Genomic DNA, 7,382 nt, shown 5'->3' with positions numbered 1-7,382 from the left:
AACTTCATATATGTCGCTTGGCTGAATATACTGTATATAAAATACCTTGCTATTTTATGTATATTTTTGTTCATCATAAACCATTTTCTATGAGGCCTTGATTTTTTTTCTGTTAGTTTTAGATTTAAGAGAAAAGTACTTTGATGTTCTAGGTGCAATTACATTTAATATATACCTATTTAATATACAATTTTGTTTATTTTTTACCTATGAATTATATAATCCTCAAATAGACCTGGTTTTTCATATAAATTTTAAAAGGCTAGTGTTATCTCTTTCGCAATTTATAATTGACCGAGCGAGCGAGGTCTTCAAATAAACTTGGGGCAAAAATACATTTTTTGTATGTATGTTTGTAACGCGATAACTTTCGAATCATTGGTCTGATTTTGATGAAATTTAAAAGATACGTAGGATCTGTCAATAGAATTTAATTTAAGATCGTGTGGCAACAAATTTTGAAATATTCACAATTTTGATAAAATTTTAATGTGTTCACGAGAGTCAAGTTCGCGGCGAACAACCAGTATTTCACTATGACAGAAAGATACAAAAAGTACTTTATAGCTTAAGGTATGCTTAAAGGAATATGTTTGTTACTCGATCACTTGGCTGTTTTTTTTTTGACCTTATTACATATATACAGTTAGACCCGCATTCAAATTTATGTAATTGAAAAGAGCAAATTATATTAACTAATCGTTCGCCGCGAACTTAGACCTCACGAACACAATAAAATTTTACAACATTGTGAAGATTTCAAAAACGACTGAACCGATTTTGAACAAGTTGAATGTTAGACCTCGCTCGCTTCGCTCGCTCGGAAAGGCCATGCAAGACCTTCAAGGCCATGCAGGACCTTCAAGGCCATGCAGGACCTTCAAGGCATGCAGGACCTTCAAGGTAATGCAGGACCTTCAAGGCCATGCAGTACCTTCAAGGCCATGCAGGACCTTCAAGGCCATGCAGGACCTTTAAGGCCATGCAGGACCTTCAAGGCCATGCAGGACCTTCAAGGCCATGCAGGACCTTCAAGGCCATGCAGGACCTTCAAGGCCATGCAGGACCTTCAAGGCCATGCAGGACCTTCAAGGCCATGCAGGACCTTCATGGATGCAGCCATTTCACATTTAAATAAACTGCTACAAAAAGAGCTCTTGAAGATCTACATGAAGAGGTGTTTCATTAAGATTTTAAGACTTTGTAGGCCTTCATTGGACAAAGCCAATGTTTATCCATGAATGTCTCAGAAGATTGGGCCCTTATAGGCCCGAGGCACTTCAAATATGATTTAATTTAGAATATGATTGGAAAAAGTGCTTGTGACGATCTAATTGTTGAACAAATATGACTTTAACCTAAATTTGCCTCTGAACCGAAAGCGGAAACGCGGAGAAGCTCCAAAATTTTGACGATCTCGGTGGCGCAGTGGTAAAGTGCTTGCCTCTGAACCGAGAGGTCCCGTGTTCCATCCCCGGCCGAGTCATGATGGAAAATGATATTTTTCTGATTGGCCCGAGTCTTGGATGTTTATCTATATATGTATTTGTTATAAAATATATTATCGTTGAGTTAGTATCCCATAACACAAGTCTCAATCTGTGTGATTTGTCGGACAAATCACACAGATTGAGCTAGCCCCAAAGTAAGTTCGAGACTTGTGTTATGGGATACTAATATATATTTATTTATATTTATTTAACCTACACGAAATAATCCATACACTTCTTTACTATTACTATAAAGAGGTAAGCGTTTATGAGTTATGAGAAACTACCGAACCGATTTCAAAATTAGTTTCACCTTTCGAAAGGTAAATTATCCAAGATTGCTATACCTATAAAACATTTTAACTCAAAATTACCACGGGAGCGAAGCCCCGGGCAACATCTGGTAAATAAATAATTTCAGTAAAAAAAAACATTATTAGATAAACGTTAGTTACAAGTTACAAACTAATATTATAAAATACCTAGAAGTTGGCATAGCCAAAGTGTATACACTTTAGATTGAAAGCAACCAGTTTATACACACCCGGAAACACACCTGAACCACAAAAATAGTGCAACACTATTTATAAAATGCTTTTCTGTCTCATGAGCAGCTGTATTGCAATATGCATTCCATCTGCCAATGTTATATTATTATTTATTATATTTGGGCCAACGTTGGAGCAAATAGGAACGAAAATGGTTGTGTCATTTAGTGGTGTCTTTATTACTTACTTACTACCCTGGCTCAGTGACCCCAAAGTGGAAATTGGCCTCCGAAACGAGAGTACGCCATAATCTTCTGTTCTGCACGGAGTTCTGCCAATTGACCGCTCCCAGTTCGTGCAGATCAGCTTTCACAGCGTCGCTCCAGCGCTATTGAGACGTCCGACTGGGCGCCTCCCTGACACCTTTCCCAGATAAGCTGATTTAACGCCACAATCCTCCCTCATTCTCTCTTGATGACCAAGCCAGCGTAGTCGCTTTGACTTTATCACACCTAATATGTGAGGCTTTTTCACGAGCTCCTCTATTTCGGATTTTTTCCGGACTCTCCAGCTTCCGTCTAATTTCTTGGTGATTATTACACTCGAAAAGAAATTTATACAAGTCGCTTAATGGGATCTGACTTGACTATAACGACTAATTAACCCTTTACGGGGTAGACAGCGCCGCAGAAAACTAGACGTACGGCGAGCTTGTTCGTGGAATTGAGATTTAACGGACATCTTGTACAGCCTATGAGAAAAATCTCCAGGTCAAGCACTTTTCTTTATAGTTAAACCTAAGCTAAATTAAGTATATATAAATATTAGTATTTGGCCGCGGCTTCGCCCGCGTAATTTCCCACCGGGGCAGTTAGTTTCAATTGTATAATCCAACAAGCGCGTTGTCCTGCGGCAAACTGCCCAAAAGTCTGGCAACAGAATATAAAAAAATATGTTACCAAAAAAAATGTTCTGTAATGGTTATGTACCGTATGTGACATTCTGTAAATTGCCATTTTTTAGCTGCCTCTGCTCACAGACAATAGGGCAAGTTTAATAAAATTTTATATTACAAGATCAAACATTATAATTGGCTGAGATGTTGGCAGATCCCGTCTGATTGTCTCCGGTGTGTCATCTCGCCTTGACAGACATTTTAAATCTATTTATGTGCCTACCTGAGAGAAAATCTACAACTACAATATTGTAAACAGGGTTTAAATCAACTAATCGAATGATTTATCATTCGATTGGTTACACAGTATATGTTAAAAAAAAATTATATTAATTAAAACTAAAAAATATCTAACTTAAAAATAACTAATAAATACTTACAAATTTAAAAAAATCTCAATTAGAGGAAATACGACTATGAAGAGAGATAATACTAAAATGGATATGGAAGTATGTATGAAAGAGAGGGCAAATATAAAATGTGATAAAAAATATAAAATCCTCATTTGTTGTTTGACGTCCTTGGAGGAAAGGCTGCGGTGAAGTTTGTTGTGTCGCTTCGCTTCGCTTGTAGACTTAGTCATAAGTAAATTTTGACGTCAACAAGTGATGTTTATCATCCTAAATTGAATAAATAATTTGAATTTGAAATATAGTAGTTTACATGTGGAATCGAATGTGCAGGTGTTAAACACTAATTTACAAATGTAATAAAAGTCAGCAATTTCATTAAAATTATATTAATGTGAAATTTGAAACTGATATAATATTACTCGTATACCGATCATTTGATACTTCCTTAGTAACAAACATGTAAAACTAAAATTCTTGTGGATAGAGCAGACATCCTTATGGCGTGTGGTTTCGTCCTGGAATAGGACCACTTCACATGCTATTCATATCCTCCTGTGGATTTCGTACGAGGCGACTAAGGGACACACAGCCTTGGCAAAAATAGCAGACACAAAGAAAAGTGAGGTCAAAAATGTGGCCGGTTGTAAAAATTTTTTAAAGTGACTTTGTACTTAGTGAGTAACTAATCTAATATTTCGCGGCGCCACAGCCCCGAATGAAACCGGAGACACGTGAAGATGAGAGTGAAAGAGAGAATAGATATCCCCCTCCCTTATTGAAGTCAGTTTTCAAAAACGTGATCATAATTCGCGTGCAATTGAGAAACGTCAGACTATTGTTCTATGAAATATTGCTCAGGTCTCATTTTCCGGACAGAACGCAGCCTGCACTTCCTTATTCGATAATTGTTATATTCCTGAAAACGTCATCTATATCCTTGACAGATCATAATCATAATTTTTTTGTACAATCCTCACGTCGTTGTCTGCCCGTCTGTCGAGACCCATTTTCTCAGGAACTCGTTGAACTTTCATCTTGAATTTTATATCAAACCGGGTCGCTACCCGGCTCGGCTTCGCACGAGGTCTTTACACTTTCGGGAATAAATTGTTTAAATGACAGTGAAAACTTCATCAAAATCATATGCGTGTGGTCTCCATTCCATGGTTTAAAAGCAAAATGATTGGAAACAGCTGTTTCAGCTGCGCGAAATAATCAAATTTGTATGTCAAATGAAAACGAGATCAAAAAAATTATGAAGGTAACTGTAAGAATTGTGAATAGCTCAGCCTTCCTCATCATTGTAGCTATTATTCACAGAAATAATTTATCAAATTGGACTAATTAGTTCTAGACATTATCGCCTTCAGACAAGTAGGTAGGCGATTGCAGATAGGACCAATTAGACGCAAGGAAGATCGTGTAATCGAATACATTTCTTCCGGTGAAGGAAAACATTGGAAGGAAACTTGCACATTGGTTGACTGGTGTTTTTGATACTTGGTAGTTAATAGATATTGAAAATATATAATCTCGTGTTTCTGTCTTAACGAGTTTGTTATTCCTAACACAGCTGTCAGATTTCACTCAACTACCTACCTATCAATATCTAAATGGTGACTTAGATTGTCACCACTAGATATTGGTAGTTTTTAATCACACCTAATCCATTAGGTAGTTAATAATATACAGAAAGTACCCAGGTTCAAATCACTCATGATTTGTTATACCAATGACTCCATGTATTTGCTGTAATTTTCCATAAAGTCGTTCAAAGGCATCTGACATGATGATGATGACTATGACATCCAGATATCATAATGAACCTTACTAATCGGTATTACAATCAAAACTTCTTACATTCTTGCAGCACAAACAGACAAAATTAGCAGCAGATCTCCCCTACATCAAAACCGTAAATAAAAGCGAAGTACCAGGATAGCATGCACGCCACGGAGTTACGTGGCGAGGGACGCAGGGCTGGCCCACTAACGCATCCCACTTTAGAAATTGGGACGATATAAATACACGCTGCACTTGCATTGGTGGTTAGGGCTGCTGCATCTCTTATGTAAATATGCAATACTAATACATAAAATGCGCAAATTTATGTTTGTGTCTCCATATCGCCTACCGTCGACAGATTTTGATCATAAGTACTACTTACAAATTCAAATTCAAATTCAAATTCAAATCATTTATTCAGAAATTAGACCTTCACAGGCACTTTTTCTCGTCAATCTTTAAATTTATAGTTATTTCTCACAAGCTAGAAACTACTGGCATTTCGGAACGACCACTGCTGAGAAGAAATGCCGAAAGAAACTCATTTGAACAGTGTTGGTCCCTATCATGCCAGATCGGCTTACCATTATTGTTTCTTACAAAAAAAATTTTTTTTCTTTTCTTTCTAATAATATATAAAAGTACATAATGTACATAGTCAAAAGGTATATCAAAACAGGTTATGATTGTGATCCGAGTGCTGATTATAATATATATATATATATATATATATATATATATATATATATATATATATATAATATCGATGTGAAACACAATTAACTTACATGAAAATATATGAGAAACGAGATGACCAGTTCCCTCTGGCAGCACCCGTTCACGAGTTGACGCATGGGACAGCCATCGCGTAGCTCAACCATAATAGAGGGAACCTCACGACCCGGCCCACGACGCCACCACCAGATTGAAAGATGACCCGACATACAAAAAGATGACCCGCCTATATCCTGCATTTTTTACATCAAACACATCAAGTGACCCAAAATAAACTAGCTAAACATAGATATAATTATATATATTGTTCACCTCGCTCTTTTGATACCTGAAATCAAAAATTCATCATTTATCATGTAAATTGTAAAAGAAAATGCCTATATTTAAAGAGATAATGTAAGAGCAATCCAAACCCTACTAAAAAATATTTGTTCAAAATTGACATAAATTTTATGACTCCTACTGGTGAAATTGTTAAAAATCATTTGATTCTAGATACAATTCACTGACCTGTCTCTTAGCATCTAAATCACATTTATTTCCAAGGATCATCTTCTCCACATCCGCACTGGCATTTTCTTCAATATTTCTAATCCAATTCTTTATATTTTCAAAACTTTTCTCATTTGTAACATCATACACAAGCATAATGCCCATGGACCCACGGTAGTAAGCTGTAGTTATTGTACGGAACCTTTCTTGGCCTGCAGTGTCCCTAGAAGAAAAATATCGCATTTCTAGGTTTAGCCGAAACATAGACATATTTATCGACATCATAGTGATATCCTTATGGCTGAAGGTCGTGACCACCAGTATAGTGATTCTCTTGACCAGGGCCTTCCAGGCAATACGATTATGTGCCTCAAGGCATGGTAGACTTTGTTTTGAAAGAACTCCTTCCAGTCTAGTTCTATCTAGTTGGTGTTCTTTCTAAACTTCTGTTTCTAGGAACATTTTTTCTAGACATATTTTGGTCTAAATATAAATGTACATTTTACCAATGAATTCGGTCGAAGTATTATTTTATGTGGATGTGGTCGTCGTTTCGGTTCATATCTGTTCAAAGAATTTCTTTGGCCATCCAGCGGGACAATCCTGTAGGAGGAAAGACGCCGCAGAGGATGTTGTTTTATAATATGTAAGGATAATTTGTAATGTTTGAATGAAGTGTGTATTTTGTAATATAATAATTTTCGATAACATATAAGAACATTTCTCCCTTGTTCAGCCCTAACGTTTAGGCGGACGTAATGCATTAATCCGACAATGTTGTAAATTATAACTAGATCAATTTACCTATTTGATTTCCACATTATATAAATTCAGTAGTACAATATTCTTCTTCGCGTGTCGAAATTACAAAACAAGTCGCTTCCCGCTGTCTGTCCCTATAATATGCTTAGATCAAACTACGCAATGGATTATATTGCAGGTTTTTTTAATAGACGGTGTCATTTTTGAGAAATATTTAGTTATATATAATTTAGTTATATAAGGTTTTATTCGAGGGAGTTTGAAAGAATCAGGAATAAAAAATGTTTAAATGTTCAAAGACTAGTCTTTGAAATACACAGAG

The sequence above is a fragment of the Plodia interpunctella genome, chromosome 22 (assembly GCF_027563975.2).
Source record: "Plodia interpunctella isolate USDA-ARS_2022_Savannah chromosome 22, ilPloInte3.2, whole genome shotgun sequence".
In the NCBI taxonomy this organism is placed as follows: domain Eukaryota; kingdom Metazoa; phylum Arthropoda; class Insecta; order Lepidoptera; family Pyralidae; genus Plodia; species Plodia interpunctella.
This window is presented reverse-complemented; position numbering follows the sequence as displayed.